Source organism: Schistocerca piceifrons, chromosome 7 (genome assembly GCF_021461385.2).
Source record: "Schistocerca piceifrons isolate TAMUIC-IGC-003096 chromosome 7, iqSchPice1.1, whole genome shotgun sequence".
Lineage (NCBI taxonomy): Eukaryota > Metazoa > Arthropoda > Insecta > Orthoptera > Acrididae > Schistocerca > Schistocerca piceifrons.
Window position 1 is genome coordinate 133564802 of NC_060144.1, and position 20661 is coordinate 133585462.

Consider the following 20661-nt stretch of genomic DNA (forward strand, 5'->3'; position numbering starts at 1 on the left):
ACGTCGAATTGCAACAGTACACCGGAAAAAAGGAGATCCGACGCAATATTAGGAGAAGCCACATGACATTTGTCACCTCAGAGTATTCTACATCTACATCTACATACATACTCCGCAATCCACCATACGGTGCCTGGCGGAGGGTACCTCGTACCACAACTAGCATCTTCTCTCCCTGTTCCACTCCCAAACAGAACGAGGCAAAAATGACTGGCTATGTGCCTCTGTACGAGCCCTAATCTCTCTTATCTTTTCTTTGTGGTCTTTCCCCGAAATAGAAGTTGGCGGCTGTATAATTGTACTGCAGTCAGCCTCAAATGCTGGTTCTCTAAATTTCCTCAGTAGCGATTCACGAAAAGAACGCCTCCTTTCCTCCAGAGACTCCCACTCCTGAAGCATTTCCGTAACACTCGCGTGTTGATCAAACCTACCAGTAGCAAATCTAGCAGCCTGCCTCTAAATTGCTTCTATGTCCTCCCTCAATCCGACCTGATAGGGATCCCAAACGCTCGAGCAGTACTCAAAAATAGGTCGTATTAGTGGTTTATAAGCAGTCTCCTTTACAGATGAACCACATCTTCCCACAATTCTACCAATGAACAGAAGACGACTATCCGCCTTCCCCACAACTGCCATTACATGCTTGTCCCACTTCATATCGCTCTGCAATGTTACGCCCAAATACTTAATCGACGTGACTGTGTCAAGCGCTACACTACTAATGGAGTATTCAAACATTGCGGGATTCTTTTTCCTATTCATCTGCATTAATTTACATTTATCTATATTTAGAGTTAGCTGCCATTCTTTACACCAATCACAAATCCTGTCCAAGTCATCTTGTATCCTCCTACAGTCACTCAGCGACGACATATTCCCGTACACCACAGCATCATCAGCAGACAGCCGCACTTTGCTATCCACCCTATCCAAAAGATCATTTATGTAGATAGACTTTGCTCGCCAGATACTCGTTGTGGAAAATTCTTTCAGCACCAGGATTAGAACTGGGTACCTCTGATTCGAGTGCCACTGCACAGGCGTGCTTTAGCGACTTCAGCTACGAAGGGGAGGGGGGGGGGAGGGAGGAAAACGAGGAGAGACTTGGGGGATCGTCTGACGGGATGCCAGCATTGTGCGGTGAGCAACGTGCTGCAAACACTGGTACCTTCCCCAGCATTGTTCGCTGCTGTAGCTACGCCACAGATGACGACTATTGTGCTTTAGTTAGCGGGCAAGCGCACTAATGACGCCAGCACGCGAACATTGGCGACCTCACCGCTTCCGAGATATTTGTTCCCGACCACTGTACCGTCATCACCTCCTCTTCTTCGAAATCGATGACATCGCCAGTTCCGCCCATTCTTTGCGTGTGAAGTAGGCCGAAAGAGTTCTCGACATCTGGGCCTTCGTCACGTATCGTCATCACGTATCCTTACGTGCCCCATGCATTGTTCGACCACAAGCAGTCTTCATTTCCGTACTGGTACACACAGTGAATGTAAAAATTCTTCTCGCATCTACATTTTCAGGTTAAAGATTTGTTTAGGAAACGTATTGTTACGCTGGCAAGAAAGGGGAGTCTGGCTAATAGATGCCGCAACTTTTATTTACTAAACGTAATTAAAACTTCGACAAAATCGTTCATTCTTGATGCTCTTAAATACTGGGATGCTTAACAAGGAATATTCAGATGCTCAGATTATTTTCTAGCATTTAACAGTATCAGCGGACAGGTAACGGTGCTGTTGTGGATACCATACTTTCTTGGAAACTTATAGAAAGTGATTATAATTCATTCAAGAAAACTTAGGGTCTGCATACTTTTAAAATACTTGAATGTTTCTTGTGTTCAGTGAAGAATATGATCTGTTCACCAAGTGAGTGCAAGGTAAAATGTTTGATCGTGAGACTTTCATAAAACCACAATGTTCAGTATTAACCAAATTTTCCGTCCATGTTTGAACAACATGAAATATTTTCCTAACGTTCTGCAAAATGTACTGCCGAACAATAGAAAAGTGATTCCTATTTAATAGCATGATGTTAAAGTCCACGTCTCCTTCAGGTTCCTTATTATTGTAGCACTTTAATTCTCTAACTGTGTCTTTCATAACTGTTTTTCAAATCTATATTCTCATGAGCAACAACGCAATAGCGCCAACCAGATAACATATTCCATAATTTTATTATTCAACACTGTTTCAGTACCATTGCCAGGGACTCACCCAGCAATCAGTATTTTTCAAATTGTTGAACATTTTGGAGACTGAAACCCTGGGTGTCGAACGTGAAAATAAATGTTGCGACCAATACACTCCCCGAGCGAGGTGGCGCGGCGGTTACCACTCTGGAATTGCTTTCGGGAGAACGGCGGTTCAAATCCGCGTCCGGCCATACTGATTCAGGTTTCCCGTGATTTCCGTAAATCGCTTCAGGCAAATGCCAGGATAGTTCCTATGACAGGACACGGGCGACTTCTTTCCCTGCTCTTCCCGAATCCTATGGGACCGATGACCTGGATGTTTGGTCCCCTCCTCCAAATCAACCAACCAACCAATACATTCAGAAGATTGTATTCGGACTGAAAAGAGCCACGGAAAGTTGCAAACTCAATTTCTTTGGCAGGGGGTCTTGGTAGTTCCCATACTACGTAAATGTGACAGTAGTACGAAATTTGTTCCCATGTGATGGCGGCACTTTAAAAGTACGTATTAAAAGGGAATAAGCTGGACAGGCGATCTGAAACCTGAAGTTTTGATACCGTTCGTATGCATGCTATGATTGTTCAACTGATGCAGCTCTGAGTGAGATTTTTACATTCTCGTTTAGTGTGATACGTCATTTCAGCCTGTCATGATTCTTTACCTCAGACAGTTCTCCTGCTACACTGTTTATTTCTGTTGGCAGTCGCCAAACTCGCACTCTGAAAGATCCTAGTTGAAACTGGGCCCTAAGCTGCAACAAATTGTTTAAATGTTTTGACGTTATTTTTTATTCTTTGTGCGATTGCACATTTTCGGTCTTAGAGCACTAGCAAGTATCGTATTGCATGGAAGCAACATCAGTTAAAAGTTAAGTGCCGGACAAGTCAAAAGTTAAAGTGTGCTAGCATCAATAAAGACTTATTATTTAACGATGCCACATGACGCCATAAGATCTCTGACGTACAATGGCGGCCACTGATATTGCCCTTATGGGTGAAAGTATGATACTTTTCATGACATGAGTACCACAAGCATCGTTTCTACGGGTGCACGCCACAATTTTAAAATTACATGTATTTCCATATACCAGTTCACACTGATTGCGCAATGTCTGATGCGGGCATGGGACTGTAGAAATGCTGTTACAAAGATAAAATGCTACAGTATATGCAGATATACGGAGATGACCTATTCAACGTACAGAGATGATGCACGCAAATGTCATGAATATTCTTACTTTTACTTTACTTACTTTACACGTGGCTAAGGCCTTATCGACCATACACCTGCTCTACGAGCCTCTTCCAATTATTTCTATCCAGGGAAATTGTTGTCCAATCAGAGTTGATGCCCATCCTAGCTGCATCTTCCCGGATATTCTCCATCCACCTAATTCGAGGTCTTCCTCTTCTTCTCTTTCCTTCTAATTTCTTAGTGGATGCTATTTTGGGTAGTCTGTTCTCCGGCATCCTTGCTACATGACCAGCCCAGTTCAGTCTTCTCTTCTTTAACATTTCCACAATGGTACTATGTTTGTACAGCTCCCGTAGTTCTTCATTTTTCCTTATCCTCCACTCCATGACATTTTCATCGAAGATTGGTCCAAATATTTTTCTTAGTATTTTTCTTTCAAATATCAACAGTTTTTCTTCATCTTTTTTCCTGAATGTAATAGCTTCACATCCATATAATGCTACTGGTACAATAGTTGACTGATAAAAACGGATTTTGAATTCAGTACTAAGTGATCTCATCCTTAAAATTTTGATACAGCTGTAAAAAGTTCTATTAGCTGCTGCTAGACGGGCGTCTATTTCTATTTCTGCTCTATTGCCTCTGCTGAAAAGACTCCCTAAGTACTTGAAGTGGTCAACTGCCTTGAAAGTGAGACCATTTACGGTCAGTGGTTTATTCTTTTGGAGTTTTTTACTTATGACTAGATATTCTGTCTTTTCTTCATTCACATGAATATTCTATGTCAATCAATTTCTTGTATATTGACATCACTCTCCACCGATCGAGCGTTACATTCGCTGCAAGAGTCGCGTACGTACCGACTAAATTGTTTATGTACTCGCAACAAAGGGATGGGGAGGTGCAGGCGGTAAGAATATTGTCGCGACAAATAGCTAACGCCAATATTCCCAGAAGACGACGGAAAACGATGGACAATTTAAATAAGCCAAGTGTTGCACGCAGTATAACGGTCTGACATATGAGTTCTGGGATAGGAAAATGTAAATGGCCAAGTTGTGTGATTCACCAGTTGCGTGCTCTTTATACCGGGTGACTGTAATAAAGTTACCGATTTACGTGCCATATGTCGCAACAGACTTTATAAACAATTATTTTTCCTTTAACGTGTTCTCACTTTTGCATTCTTAAAGCAGCAGGCTATTTTGTCGCAAACTGTACCTAATTATGGGCACACATGAACTTTGTTTTCTTCCATTAAACTTATTTCTTCTTCTGAGTGTCTTACGTTAGCTTTTTTCTGCAGCAACATTCAGGAGGATTTTTAGAACCTCTTCTACTTTTTCCTTTTTCCTGTGTTAGATTGACCAGTGTCAGAATCATAGTGTGAAAATGTTCAAGTTTATTGTGTCATCTGGTGACGCGATTGATTGTGAATTATTACGCCTATTGTGGTGGATTTACAAAATACAGGGTGTCCCAGCTATCTTGTCCACCCAAAATATCTCTGGAACAATAACAGCTATTGGAAAACGACTTTCACCGGTATCAATGTAGGGCTGGGGCCCATGAATGTACATATTTGGAAACATTCTAAAATGAAAGCATATGTGTTTTTTAACACAAACGTATGGTTTTTAAATGGACCTCCTATTTTTTTTCTTCAGCAATCCATAGCATGACAAAGCACATAAACAATGGAGTTGATTGCATCGCAATATTCCCATTACATCCCGAGATATCAAGACGCGAAGTTGACGCTTGAAACACCCGACATGCGCTGCTAGCGCACGTCCTGAGGCTCAGGCGTGAACCCCATGCTGCCCGTAATCGCGATGTGATTGACATGCGTAATCACACTTCCATACTTATCAAGAGGTCCGAAACGAATAATACGGTCTGCTGCCATCCTGCATTAACGTCGTACTTTCCAGCAGGTATTTATCCCATAGGCTAGGGGTGATGCGGTTCTGTAACATATCTGTGTACCGCAACGTTAGTCACAAAGTTAACTTCGCTTATCGTTAATCCGTTACTAAAAAGGTAATGCCGTTCAACGTTAAAACGTTACTTTACTGTAGATCTAGCGCAAGTGACAGTTAACCATTCACTCGTAATAGTAAAATTCATGTTGATGGTTTAGTGAAACGAGCAAGTGGACTAAAAGTTTTACCGCTGTTTAGGTAAAAATGTTTTGATTTGGGAAGTTCAGGTAGGACATAGAAGATGAATATAAACATGTTTAACCAATTAGTTTTATTATCACATAATTATCAATGTTATGTTTATCTAATACGTTAAATGACAAATTGTTGCAAACAAATGTTTTTTAACATCACTTGGTAAAATAGCCCTTTGTAGAAACTTCCACTGTGATACCAGCACTACATACTAAACATAGCGTTCACATCTCATGTTCAAAGTGATGCCCATTGGCTTGCATACATAGGGTCACTCTGCGGATGAAGGATGCCCTACTTCGTGCTACTGTTTTCTCTTTGATGGCTGTGCAAGCATCAATAATGCGTTGCTTCATGTCTTCTGGTGTTGTTGGTTCATGTTGGTAAACAGAATCCTTCACTGCTCCCCAAAGAAAATAATCCAGCGGTGTAAGGTCCGGAGATCGGGTAGGCCACCTAACTGGGCCACCTCGTCCAATCCACCTACCAGGGAACTTACGGTTCAAAAGTCGTCGTGCTCGTAAGGCGTTATGTGCAGAGCATCCGTCATACTGATACCACATGACCATTCTCCGGTTCAGAGATACGGTGTCCAAGAGAACAGATTGTGTCGTATAAATCTAGAGTATTGTCTGCCATTTTGGATTCCATTTATAAAGAAAGGTGCGATAATGGTATCTCCAATAATCTCGCACCAAACATTAACTTTCCACGGACGTTGATGCTTTGCCTGACGGTGCCATTTCGGATTGTCTGCGGACCAATAATGCATATTCCTCATATTGACAATTCCTTTGTTGGAGAATGATGCCTCGTCGGCAAAAAAGAGAACATCTGCAAAAAAATTTGGATTAGTCAGAAGTTTTTGCTGAGCCCACCGACAATATGTTACCTTATTGCGGAAGTCATTTCCATGAAGATCCTGGTGTAAATGAACATGGTAAGAATGAAATTTATGACGTTTAAGATTACGCTGTGCGCTTGATTTCGACACACCAACTTCACGTTCAATTTGACGTGTGCTGATTTGAGGATTCACAGCTATGGTAGCGAGCACAGCAACTTCAGCACGTTCATCTGTGCGTGTTCTAGGACGATGTCGAGGTCTTCGATTTAAGCTTCCCGTTTCACGTAGACGAGATCCGACGACCAAACATCCGGCGCGAAGGCGATGGCTTGTCAGGGAATAGTCTTCTGTACAGTCGTTCTGCCTGAACAGCATTTTGTCCACCTACAACAGGGTGCAGTACAGGTATCTAGAGTAGGGTAGAAAACAGACATATTAACTTAATAATCATAATGTTCGCTAACAGTACTATCAACAAACAAGCAATCTCATAACGTATTTCCCGTCAACGTACATTCTCCATAGACCAGCAGCATTTCTACCATATCTTCATGTGTGTGCATTATACTGTACAGTATAAGTTCCACTACACAACGTTTATTCACAATGTGTACTACCTCCGTGCCGTCACTAGATTACTCTGATGCACGACTACACTGGCAAGCGGTGACCTGCACGCCAAAGCAACAACAAATGGGATGCTCGGAGGGTGGTGGAGTACAGGAGTTAGCATGGGTCGCAAATCATAAACAAGGCGAAGTGGTAACTGTGGCAATAGTGGGAACTACGTTGGACACTTGACTAGGTAGAGTCAGGCCCTGCGCGACAGGCACAATGGGTCATAGAACGCATTAGATAAACCTTATTTTGGGTGTGCAGGATACGTAAGACAACCTGACGGGTGTACACCGATCGGTACTGGTTCATATTGTGTACGTAGATACGTAAAACGTGCAAGAGGGAAACCATTATGTGCTTATGAGAGTTGATGGCAGCAGACCATATTATTCGTTTCGGACCTCTTGATAAGTATGGAGGTGTGATTAGACATGTCAATCAATCGCGATTACGGGCAGCATGGGGTTCACGCCTGAGCCTCAGGACGTGTGCTAGCAGCGCATGTCGGGTGTTTCAAGCGTCAACTTCGCGTCTCAATATCTCGGGATGTAATGGGAATATTGCGATGCAATCAACGCCAGTGTGTATGTGCTTTGTCATGCTATGGATTGCTGAAGAAAAAATATAGTAGGTCCATTTAAAAAAACATAAGTTAGTGTTAAAAACACATATGCTTTCGTTTTAGAATGTTTCAAAATATGTACATTCATGGGCCCCAGCCCAACATTGATACCGGTGAAAGTCGTTTTCCAATAGCTGTAATTGTTCCAGAGATATTTTGGGTGGACAATATAGCTGGGACACCCTGTATATCGATTGTATGTTCATATCTCTCAATCGAAATCTTATGACGTAAACTGTTGAAATGTAAATTCATAAAATTACTACAGGGTGTGGCAAATAAAGTGGTCCGGAGAACAGAGCTTCCGGATACAAAGAAACACGGCAGAGGAAAGGAAATACTGTAATAACCAGACTATAGCAGATGTTGAAAGTTACACCATTCATCTCTCGGTACTTATCGGCCATGGTCAGCAAGTTGCTGAAGGCGGATCGAAGCTGGACTGCTGAAATTGCTGCAGTGTCGTTCGAAATGTTCTGCTGGAGTTGAGGACAATGAAGGTTGTTGCCGCACACCTCAGACTTGATGGCTCCTCACACAAAGTAATCACAAACTAACAGATTAGGTGACGTGGGTGGCCAGCTAGGACCTCGTCCAGACTGGCCTCCGCTAACAACTCTGTCAGGAGCGGAGACTGTGTAAATCTGCTCCAAGGCTCGGCCGGCTGTGTGGACTGTTGCTCCATCCTGTTCGAAGTAACTGTAGGTCTTTCCTTCCTCCCTTAACGCTGCCACAAATTGTTTCAAAATGTTGGCAATGTAATGTGCCGAAGTCAGCGTCTGATGAAAGAATATAGGACCAATAATGAAGCGTGAAGACACTGCAGACCAAACGCCCAACCTTTTGATCATGCAATGGTGTTTTGTGGAAGCTATGCGGATTCTTCTATGCCCAGAACCTGTGATTCTGTGAGTTGACATAACCACTCAGGTGAAGCCAGGCTTCATCAGACATAAAGAGCAAATCCCTGTCCAAACCATTTATTGATATCTCAGAGAACAGCAACTTGCAAAACTGGAGGCGCTGAGTAGCATCTGCTGGTTTTACCAACAGACGCTCCGTCGGGCTGCATGGGCAGGTCCAGGTGGAGTATTCGTCCGCATGAACGACATTATATTCCGGTCTTACAAAAGGCGTCGGGTTGATGTGGTAGGACTCTGAAGCATTTTCTGGAGAACGCAGCCATATTTTCTGGTATGCAGGTACGCCTCGGAATGTTTTTTCCACTTGTTCAAAACATATCGAGCTAAGCGTTGCATGCCACTCTTTGCTGGTTCTTTGACACCATTAAACTTTTCAGTAAACGCCGTTTCCACGACTTTGTTGTCACGTACCTTTCCGCAACGAACACCCACTGCTCCGCTGTGAGTACCATCGTCCCGTTTGCACTGCTCCACTCACACTGATACAGCCCACACGACGCTCATATGGCGGATGTACACGTGATGAACGCTTCACGAGGTGTGGTTACATGCATACTTTCACGTCCAGTCCTATCCACTAGTCCCAGTCACTTTTATTTGCCTGCCCCCATATGTGCAATCAAATACAGTTAAAATGTCATCAGCATACCTATGATAATAAACTATTTCCTCACCCATTTCAGTGAACCTACTAAAAAGCTTATCTTCTAGCATTAATAAAAATATTTACTAAAGCGATCGCAAGGGATGAACCAATCCTATCCCAACGTCTCGGAGATAAATTGTGTTTTGGAATGAGAACATTTTATGCAGTGATGAACTGTAGTTCTACTACTTCATAGACTTTGGACTGACTTTCTTGTATACAAGATGGTTACTTTTAATTATTCTAATCGTCTCTGTTACCACAGTGTTTGTGTAAAGGTTTCATATGTCAACTGATATAAATCTTCCATTGGCAGGAATCATGCTTTTAATTTTATTGGCGATATAGTAAGAATTTTTATGCTGTGTTCTTTCACATATGTGTAATGTTTCTTAAGAAGTATACTAAGTTACTTATTAACAGCATGTTCTGTGCCATTAATCATATGGATAAGTCGAATAGCATTTTGGGTTGAGCACGCAGTGATGGTGGTTTCAGATTCACTATATCTTATGTGTAATGTGTGTGTCAGTGACACTAATTGTGATTTAAAATCAAATGAAATAGATCGCAAGGCGTTACTTCACTCACTGGCTCTATATAATTCGTTCGTTGACTGCCTGGTGGCTTCGTAATTCGACTAGCTGGTAGCCAGTGGTGATACACTACTGGCCATTAAAATTGCTACACCACGAAGATGACGTGCTACAGACGCGAAATTTAACCGACAGGAAGAAGATGCTGTGATATGCAAATGTTTAGTTTCTCAGAGCATTCACACAAGGTTGGCGCCGGTGGCGACACCTACAATGTGCTGACATGAGGAAAGTTTCCAACCGATTTCTCATACGCAAACAGCAGTTGACCGGCGTTGCCTGGTGAAACGTTGTTCTGATGCCTCGTGTACGGAGGAGAAATGGGTACCATCACGTTTCCGACTTTGATAGAGGTCGGACTGTAGCCTATCGCGATTGCGGTTTATCGTATCGCAACGTTGCTGCTCGCGTTGGTCGAGATCCAGTGACTGTTAGCAGAATATGGAATCGGTGGGTTCAGGAGGGTAACACGGAACGGTGTGCTGGATCCCAACGGCCTCGTATCACTAGCAGTCGAGATGACAAGCATTTTATCCGCATGGCTGTAACGGATCGTGCAGCCACGTCTTGATGCCTGAGGCAACAGATGGGAACGTTTGCAAGACAACAACCATATGCACGAACAGTTCGACGACGTTTGCAGCAGCATGGACTATCAGCTCGGAGACCATGGCTGCGGTTACCCTTGACGCTGCATCACAGACAGGAGCGCCTGCGATGGTGTACTCAACAACAAACCTGGGTGCACGAATGGCAAAAAGTCATTTTTTTCGGATGAATCCAGTTTCTGTTTACTGCATCATGATGGTCGCACCCGTGTTTGGCGACATTGCGGAGAACGCACATTGGAAGCGTGTATTCGTCATCGCCATACTGGCGTATCACCCGGCGTGATGGTACGGAGTGCCATTGGTTACACGTCTCGGTCACTTCTTGTTCGCACTGACGCCACTTTGAACAGTGGACGTTACATTTCAGATGTATTACGACCCGTGGCTCTACCCTTCATTCGATCCCTACAAAACCCTACATTTCAGCAGGATAATGCACGACCGCATGTTGCAGGTCCTGTACGGGTCTTCCTGGATATAGAAAATGTTCTACTGCTGCCCTGGCCAGCACATTCTCCAGAATGCGCCAGTCGCTACTCTTGATGAACAGTGGTATCGTGTTGAAGCTGCATGGGTAGCTGTACCTGTACACGCCATACAAGCTCTGTTTGACTCGATGTCCAGACGTATCAAGGCCGTTATTACGGCCAGAGGTGGTTGTTCTGGGTACTGATTTCTCAGGATCTGTGCACCCAAACTGCGTGAAAATGTGATCACATGTCAGTTGTAGTATAATATATTTGACAATGAATACTCGTTTATCATCTGCATTTCTTCTTGATGTATCAATTTTAATTGCCAGTAGTGTATATATACAGTCTTCTGTAGCTGTGTTTGTAAGTTTCTTATGATAAGGTTTTTCAGCGGCGACAAAAAATGTTCTTACTTACAGTTTTGCGTTGAAACAGCAATGTCATTACTGGTACAAAAAGAAGAATTTTTTTGTGTACTTCTCTGAGAATTAAGTGTTGGTTGGAAATGCTTTTGTAATTAGTTACCTGCTAACAAATAAGAATCGTAAGTCTACGCCTCCTTATAGAGAAGACACCCTTACATTTAAAGTGTAAATATATTGCCTCATCACGTTGTATAATTGCAGATGATAAAACTACTGCCTTTTTTGGCTATATTCCCGTGCACCGGCTCCGTATGAGGTGTTTGTAGGTTAAAGTAACGATTAACGTAGCGGAAAAGTATGGTACAAGAGCTTCCGCGAACGGGTTGTTCGAACTGGATCGGGAGCAAGGAAGAAAAAGAGAAACAGATTCAATTGAAAAGGCAAAGAAACGGGTCTGCGGGCAGCAGTAAGTAAACTGGAGCCAATTAGCGGAGAGCGGGACAAGAAAGCAGAGGGGACCTCTGCTCGCCGCGGACAGATCAAAGCCGGCGACCCTGATGCCTTCAGCGTAAGCCGCCAGTAAAGCAAGAGAAAAGGGGTGTGGGGGAGGGGAGGGGGGGATGGAGCCCAGCCACTGACTGCGGGACAGAGCGCGTGCACATCCATCACGCGAGCAGCGCCGTCAGATGCGCCGCCAGATAGCGCGGCGATTCACGCAGGTGGCCGCAGCACAGGCATTTGTTTTCTTCTCTTACTTCACTTTGCTCCTAGCGGCGTACAGCGCCTCTTACGTTTTTAAGACATGCGGTGTTACGCCGAGCATTGTTAGAGTCCAATTACACACGTTTTAAATCAGGTATGGATAAAAATCTTACGTCACTTATTGACGAGCCATCCTCAGATCAATCTAAAACATTATTCAGTGTGTGACTCTCATTACATATCGTCGTATTCTTAAGAGTTCAGTCGCGCTATCTTAGAGCTCAGTCGCCCTAAAATGAAAAATCGTAGTTGGTTGTGTAAACTGGCAACCTGATCACTAATCAAAAATTGTTACAGTGCCCATACTGCCACACATGTTTACAAATCGATCGACAGCAATTATAGGTGCATCGCCCCTGAGTGAATGTAAACGAGATATCACTTCTATTATTCACAACAGGACAAGGAAGTGTCTGTGTGACAGCTGTCAGCTAACTGGCTGAAGTGTAGCGTGATGACTACACGAAAACATGGCATTCACCCATTGGCGATGCAACAATCACTGCTGTCGATCGATCGCGCACATGGGTCACAATATGGGCACTGTAAGAATCCGCGATTAGCGCTTACCGTTCTCATTTTACATGACCAATTACGATTTTTATTTTAGTACGACTCAGTTCTAAGAATGCGACGAGGTGTAATGATTGTCATACGTTGAACAACATTTTAGACTGGTCTGAGGATGGCTAGGCAATGAGTCGCAACTGCTAATCAAAAAGAAAATTTGTAATCTTGTCGCAGGATTTTTATCCAGACATGTTTTAAATCAACAGATCACGTATCTCGCCACTGACAGTGTCGAAGAATACATACGGTATATTCTTTTTTTTTTTTATTCCCTGCTGAAAACTTAATTTCAAATGTGAGAAAAATAATAATTTCTAATTGTTGTTCAGTGACAGGATAATGACGGAAAGTGAAGAAAATTTCGTTTGCCTCTTCTTCTTCTTCTTCTTCTTCTTCTTCTGCTTTTACGGTCTTGAACCACTTCAGCCAATCATTTTCTGGTCATGTCCTTTAGTAGCTTTTCTTTCCGAATTGACCAGTACTTTTTTCATTCGTTCTCCTCTTTTTTGTCGTTCCTCATCTGCAAGTACCCTTTTTATTGTTTGTCGTAGCTCTATTTTTAGTTTAAATTTTGTTTTATATTTTCCAGTTTCTGTATTTTTTTGTTTTGTATTTTATTGTATATCGTCCAAGGTTCATTCTAGCTCTCTTTTCATCATCCTTGATCTCCATTATGCACCCTACTTCTTGCTTCATTATAGTGGCGATTCATCTAAAAAAAACCCTGGAATTCTCGGTGAGTTATATTTTACCTGGAAAAGCCATGCAAAACTCGGGGAATTTCAAGAGTTTAATAAAATTTCAGAGAGTCCCGTGTTTTTAAAACTACCGTTGAAATCTAATTTCATTGAGTTCCATAAATCACAAATTTTAAGTTAATCCCTATTGAAAACTGCGGTTGAGCTGTTGCTTATAGCTAGTATATCTAAGATGCGAGGAAAGAAGGTCATTATTTTGTTATGACACCGCCCGCCTGCGGTCACCATTAATTTACCAGCAGCTTCTTGACATTATCTTCCTCTTCACACCTGGAATTCTCAGGTCTTTTTTTCTTTCTCCAAGTCTGAGTAGCCACCCTCTTCATGTTCCAAAGTTTTTCTGTAATTTTTCTTGGTAATCTCATTTCCTCATAATGTGACCAAAACAATAAATATTTTTTTCGTTATGTTACCAGTAATGGGGTCTAATTCGCTGTAAACCACTTTATTTTGCACTATCCGACATTGTCCATCTTTTTGATATTTCTTATTTGTGCATGTTCTAGCTTTCTTCTCTCTAATTTCAACATTTTGTCAATTCTGTTTCCCTGTGTGACTTTGAAAAGAATTTTACTTCTGTACGCCACCTCTGGTTGAACCACTGTTTTAATTTAGTTTTGACTGATACGCATCTTTTATTGTATGTAGACCGTGTCAGTTTTTGAGTTTTTATCATTTTGTTAGTTTATTCTTGCCATGCAGGTCTCGTCCAAGTTGTATGCTATAATTTCTGTTAGGTATTGAAATTGTTTCGCTATTTTTCCTTCCCCGTTATTTACTGTTATGTAGTTGATTACTAGCGGATCTCTTACCATTGTCTCAATCTTTTCAAATGATAGCTGCAGTTCTATTTTTTATTCATCACTTCGAACCGTAAACAAAACAGGGATCCATGGAGTGGCGCCATAGCACCTTTCGTCCGAATAAAAACTTGAAAGTCGCACCCTCGACCGGTAAAGACATGTAGTCTGAAACTTTCTGGCAGATTAAAACTGTGTGCCGGAGCGAGACTCGAACTTGGGACCTTTGCCTTTCGCGGGCAAGGGCTCTACCATCTTAGCTACCCAAGCACGACTCACGACCCGTCCTTACAGCTTTACTTCTGCCAGTAGCTCGTCTCCTACCTTCTAAACTTTACAGAAGCTCTCCTGCGAACCTTGCAGAAATAGCACTTCTGAAAGAAAGGATATTGCGGAGACATGGCTTAGCCACAGCCTGGGGGATGTTCCCAGAATGAGATTTTCACTCTGCAGCGGAGTGTGCGCTGATATGAAACTTCCTGGCAGATTAAAACTGTGTGCCGGACCGAGACTCGAACTCGGGACCTTTGCCTTTCACGGGCAGGTGCTCTGCCATCTGAGCTACCCAAGCACGACTCACGCCCCGTCCTCACAGCTTTACTCCTGCCAGTATCTCGTCTCCCACCTTCCATTCTGGTCACTTCAGATGTTCGGATACGCCTACCATCATCGACGATGATGGTGGCGCAGACGAGTTCTGCATGAGACGCTGAAGTGTCGGAACATCGATGCTGTCGATGACTTCCTGAATGGCTGTTTTCAGATCAGCAATGGTTTTGGGGTTAATGCTGTGCACCTTGTCTTTACTATTAGTCCACAAAAAGGAGTCGCATGTGTTCAGATCCGGAGAATATGGCGGCCAATCGAGGCCCATGCCAGTGGCCTCTGGATACTACGGAGCCAGAATGCGGTCCCCCAAGTGCTCCTCCAGGATATCAAACCCTCTCCTGCTTCGCTGGAGTCGAGCTCCGTCTTGAATGAACCACATCTTGTCGAAATCAGGGTCACTTTGGATAATGGGGATCAAATCATCATCCAAAACTTCATGTAACGTTCGGTAGTCGCCATGCCATCAAGGAATATTGCCCCATTTATTCCGTGACTGCACGCCACACGGTCACCCGTTCACGGTGAAGCTGTGAGGACGGGTCATGAGTCGTGCTTGGGTAGCTCAGATGGTAGAGCACTTGCCCGCGAAATGCAAAGATCCCGAATTCGAATCTCGGTCCGGCACACAGTTTTAATCTGCCAGGATGTTTCATACCAGCGCACACTCCGCTGCAGAGTGAAATTATCATTCTGGAAACATCCCCCAGGCTGTGGCTAAGCCATGTCTCCGCAATATCCTTTCTTGTAGGAGTGCTAGTTCTGCAAGGTTTGCAGGAGAGATTCTGTAAAGTTTGGAAGGTAGAAAGCGAGGTACTGGCAAAAGTAAAGCTGTGAAGACGGGTCGTGAGTCGTGCTTCGGCAGCTCAGATGGTAGAGCACTTGCCCGCGAAAGGCAAAGGTCCCGAGTTCGAGTTTCGGTCCAGCACAGAGTTTTAATCTGCCAGTAAGTTTCATATCAGCGCACACTCCGTTGCAGAGTGAAAATCTCATTACGTTGTCTGAAGTCTACCCTTAGGAGATTTAAGAAACAGCCATAGACTGCTCGTCACCACAAAAATGCAAACGAACTTCTCCTTAACCAGGACAACGCAAGGCCTCCCCCAAATCTGCGCATCCGAGAGGAACTGTCAAAACTTCATTGGACTGTTGTTCCTCATCGACACTACAGTCTGAAACTCGCAATTTCCGTCTTCCATCTGTTGCACCCAATGAAGGATGCACTCCACAGGGAAGCAGTATGTGGATGATGGAGTGGTGATTGATGCAGCAAGACAATGGCTCCGATGTCAACCAGTAGAATGGTACCACGCGGGAGCATAGGCTCTGCCAGTGAGGTGGGGTAAGGCCGTCGCATTGAACGAAGATTATGTTGAAAAATACGGTTTTGTATCCAAAAGAGTGGGGAATGTTATGGTGTACTGGAAACCTGAATAAAACCAACCTGCTTTCAGAAAAAAAAGTTGCATTATTTAAGGGGGGTAGGACATCAAATGGGCCGACTTGGAGCAGGAGAGGCACCACAGGACATTTTAATTTCCACTGTTTATACTTTTACAAGTAAATTCATAAAACTTTGTCAGCATCACCAGGAAGGATTCAGTATTCACACTCATAACAGCGGAAGTTCAAAAACATAACAAAATAAATTTTTTTACGTGTGAAATTTCGTGCATTTTTCACTTACTATTGGCTGCATTTGTTGCTATACGTACACATTTCTTCATAAGTAAGAGAGACTGTTCGATGAATTTTGCACAGCATACAAACCATACTTACAGGTGTCTGAAACTCTATAATCTAATTGCTCGTAATTTTTGAAAAAATGAATGAGCTCTTACGTTTTAAGCTTTATATTTAGAAAAAAATTGTAGTTAATTATCTCAATTTTTATCACAGCTTTTAATAGATTTGGAAAATTCTAGAGTTTCATACACCTGTAAGTATGGTTTGTATGCTGTGCAAAATTCATCAAAGAATCTCTCTTACTTGTGAAGAAAAATGTACCTATAGCAACAAATGCAGCCAATTGTAAGTGAAAAAATGATGAAATTTCACACGTACAAAAATTATTTTGTTATGTTTTTGAACTTCCACTGCTATGAGTGCGAATCCTGAATCCTTCCTGGTCATGCTGACAAAGATTTATGAATTTATTTGTAAAAGTATACGCACCTATGGTGCCTCTCCCGCTCCAAGTCGGCCCGTTTGACGTCCTACCCCCGTTAATGAGCGTCCCTCGTAGAAGAGTTTATTGTACTTAAACATAAGGTTGGGATTAAGCCAGTAGGGTCGGCCCGGGTGGTTCAAATGGTTCAAGTGGCTGTGAGCACTATGGGACTTAACTACTGCGGTCATCAGCCCCCTAGAACTTAGAACTACTTAAATCTAACTAACCTAAGGACATCACACACATCCATGCCCGAGGCAGGATTCGAACCTGCGACCGTAGCGGTCGCGCGGTTCCGGACTGTAGTGCCTAGAACTGCTCGGCCACTGTGGCCGGCGGCCCGGGTGGCCGAGCGGTTCTAGGCGCTACAGTCTGGAACTGCGCGACCGCTGCGGTTGCAGGTTCGAATCCTGCCTCGGGCATGGATGTGTGTGATGTCCTTAGGTTAGTTAGGTTTAAGAAGTTCTAAGTTCTAGGGGACTGGTGACCTCAGAAGTTAAGTCCCATAGTGTTCAGAGCCATTTTTTTTTAAGCCAGGAGGAAATTAAAGGTAAAGCGTCAGTCACAAACAGGACTGTTAAACTATCGAGCATCTTCTCAACTTAGCGGTACGTGATGTCACAGGGAGAGAGTACTGGCGCTTACTGTCCGTAGCGAGGCCAGGTTTTCTACACCGCTTCTCCCGTTTGACAGCCTGAGCCCGCGTCCGAGGCATAAATAAAAAGGTGGGAGCAGCAGGTCGCCATAAAACCTATTCCCGTCATCCCGCGGGAACCGCGGCTTATTTGTTCAGCAGGCATGGCGACTGCGCGGAAGGATACGTGCGGTCGGCCGGGGCGAGCCTTTACTGCCGGGGGCGCCTGCTGAAAGTTTAAAACAAAGTCCGCTTTATGAGCCGCGCGCTACGCAGTAGCTCGCAGGACTGATGAAAGTTTCACGCCGACTATCACGGCACGATGCTAGGAAGGCAATATTTCATGCTAGTACCGGTGCGAACTTGCTTCAGCGTCACAATAAGGTCAGGTTGCTCTACACATACAGTGAGATGAGAAAAGTCATAGGATAGCGATACGCACATATACAGATAGCGATACTATCGCAGACACAAAAAGGCAGTGCATTGGTGGAGCTGTCATTTATATTCAAGTTAATCATGTGAAAATGTTTGCCACGTGATTATGGCCGCACAACGTGAATTAACAGACTTTGAACGCAGAATGGAAGTTTGAGCTTGAGGTATGAGGCATTTCATTTCGGAGATCGTTAGGGAATTCAGTGTTCCGAGATCTACAGTGTCAAGAGTGTGAGGAGGACACTAAATTTCAGGCTTCACCTCTCACTGCTGACTGGAAGCCTCCATTTAAAGACCGAGAGCAGCGGCGTTGGCGTAGAGTTGTCAGTGCTACCAGACAAGCAATATTGCTTGAAATAACCGCAGAAATCAGCGTACGACTAATGTATCTGTGAGGGCAATGTGGCGAAATCTGGCGTTAATGGGCTATGGTAGCAGACGACCGACGCGAGTACCTTTGCTAACAGCGCGACTTCGCCTGCAGCGCCTCTCCTGGTGTCTTGACCACATCGGTGGGATCCTAGACGACCGGAAAACCGAGCCCTGGTCAGATGAGTCGCAATTTGACCCTAAATTACGAAAAGTGTGAGGTCATCCACATGAGTGCTAAAAGGAGCTCTTTAAACCTCGGTGACATGATAAATCAGTCTAATCTAAAAGCCGTAAATTCAACTAAATACCTGGGTATTACAATTACGAACAACTTAAATTGGAAGGAACACATAGAAAATGTCGTGGGGAAGGTTAAGCAAAGACTGCGTTTTATTGGCAGGACACTTTGAAAATGTAACAGACTTACTAAGGAGACTGCCTACACTGCGCTTGTACGTCCTCTTTTAGAATACTGTTGCGCGGTGTGGGATCCTTACCAGATAGGACTGACTGAGTACATCGAAAAGTTCAAAGAAAGGCAGCACGTTTTGTATTATCGCGAAATATGGGAGAGAGTGTCACAGAAATGATACAGGATTTGGGCTGGAAATCGTTAAAAGAAAGGCGTTTTTCTTTGCGACGGAATCTTCTCACGAAATTCCAATCACCATCTTTCTCTTCCGAATGCGGAAATATTTTGTTGACACCGACCTACATAGGGAGGAACGAACCCCACAATAAAATAAGAGAAATCAAAGCTCGTACCGAAATTGCTCATTCTTTTCGCGCGCTATACGAGATTGGAATAATAGAGAAGGTGCTTCGATGAACCCTCTGCCAGGCACTTAAATATGATTTGCAGAGTATCCATGTAGATGTATATGTAGAGTGCCAGTTGATAAGAGCTGAGCCGGCCGCGGTGGCCAAGCGGTTAAAGGCGCTACAGTCTGGAACCGCGCGGCCGCTACGGTCGCAGGTTCGAATCCTGCCTCGGGCATGGATGTGTGTGATGTCCTTAGGTTAGTTAGGTTTAAGTAGTTGTAAGTTCTAGGGGACTGATGACCACAGAAGTTAAGTCCTATAGTGCTCAGAGCCATTTTTTTTACAGACGCGAAATTTAACCGACAGGAAGAAGATGCTGTGATATGCAAATGATTAGCTTTTCAGAGCAATCACACAAGGTCGACGCCGGTGGCGACACCTACAACGTGCTGACATGAGGAACGTTTCCAACCGATTTCTCATACACAAACAGCAGTTGACCGGCGTTGCCTGGTAAAACGTTGTTGTGATGCCTAGTGTAAGGAGGAGAAAAGCGTAGCATCACGTTTCCGACTTTGATAAAGGTCGGATTGTAGCCTATCGCGATTGCGGTTTATCTTATCGCGCCATTGCTGCTCGCGTTGGTCGAGATCCAACGAATCCAGGTTCTGTTTACAGCATCATGATGGTCGCATCCGTGTTTGACGACATCACAGTGAACGCACATTGGAAGCGTGTATTCGTCATCGGCATACTGGCGTGTCACCCGGCGTGAAGGTATGGGGTACCATTGGTTACACGTTTCGGTCACCTCTTGCTCGCATTGACGGTACAGTGGACGTTACATTTCTGATGTGTTACGACCCGCGGCTCTACCCTTCATTCGATCCCTGCGAAACCCCACGTTTGAGCAGGATAATTCACGACTTCATGTTGCAGGTCCTGTACAGGCCTTTCTGGATACAGAAAGTGTTCGACTGCTGGCCTGGCCAGCACATTCTCCAGATCTCGCACCAACTGAAAAAGTCCGGTCAATGGTGGCTGAGCAACTGGCCCGTCACAATACGCCAGTCACTACTCTTAACGAACTGTGGTATCGTGTTGAAGGTGCATGGGCAGCTGTCCCTGTACACGCCATCCAAGCTCTGTTTGACTCAATGCCCAGGCGTATCAAGACCGTTATTACGGCCACAGGTGGTTGTTCTGGGTACTGATATCTCAGGCTCTATGCACTCAAACTGCGTGAAAATGTAATCACATGTCAGTTCTAGTATAATATATTTGTCCAATGAATACCCGTTTCTCATCTACATTTCTTATTGGTGTAGCAATTTTAATGGCCAGTAGTGTAATTACTCTAATCTCGTCTTTGCGAATCCCAGGGGAGCGATAAGTGAGGGGCTCTAGTATTAGTTTGGCGCATAAGTTCGTAGCGTTTTCCCATACGTTTAATAACCACAACAGATACACTTAACAGATGCTTTAGTCAGTCATCAATAATATATTC

At 43.8% G+C, this 20661-nt stretch overlaps 1 non-coding gene across 1 annotated transcript; it reads left to right on the forward strand.

The window, feature by feature from the left end:
• The first annotated feature begins 17286 nt into the window (after nucleotides 1-17286).
• On the forward strand, nucleotides 17287-17370 carry Trnas-gga. Its single transcript is given in 2 exon segments — nucleotides 17287-17326; nucleotides 17336-17370. It is a non-coding gene; the product is annotated as a tRNA-Ser (tRNA).
• Nucleotides 17371-20661: the final 3291 nt, after the last annotated feature.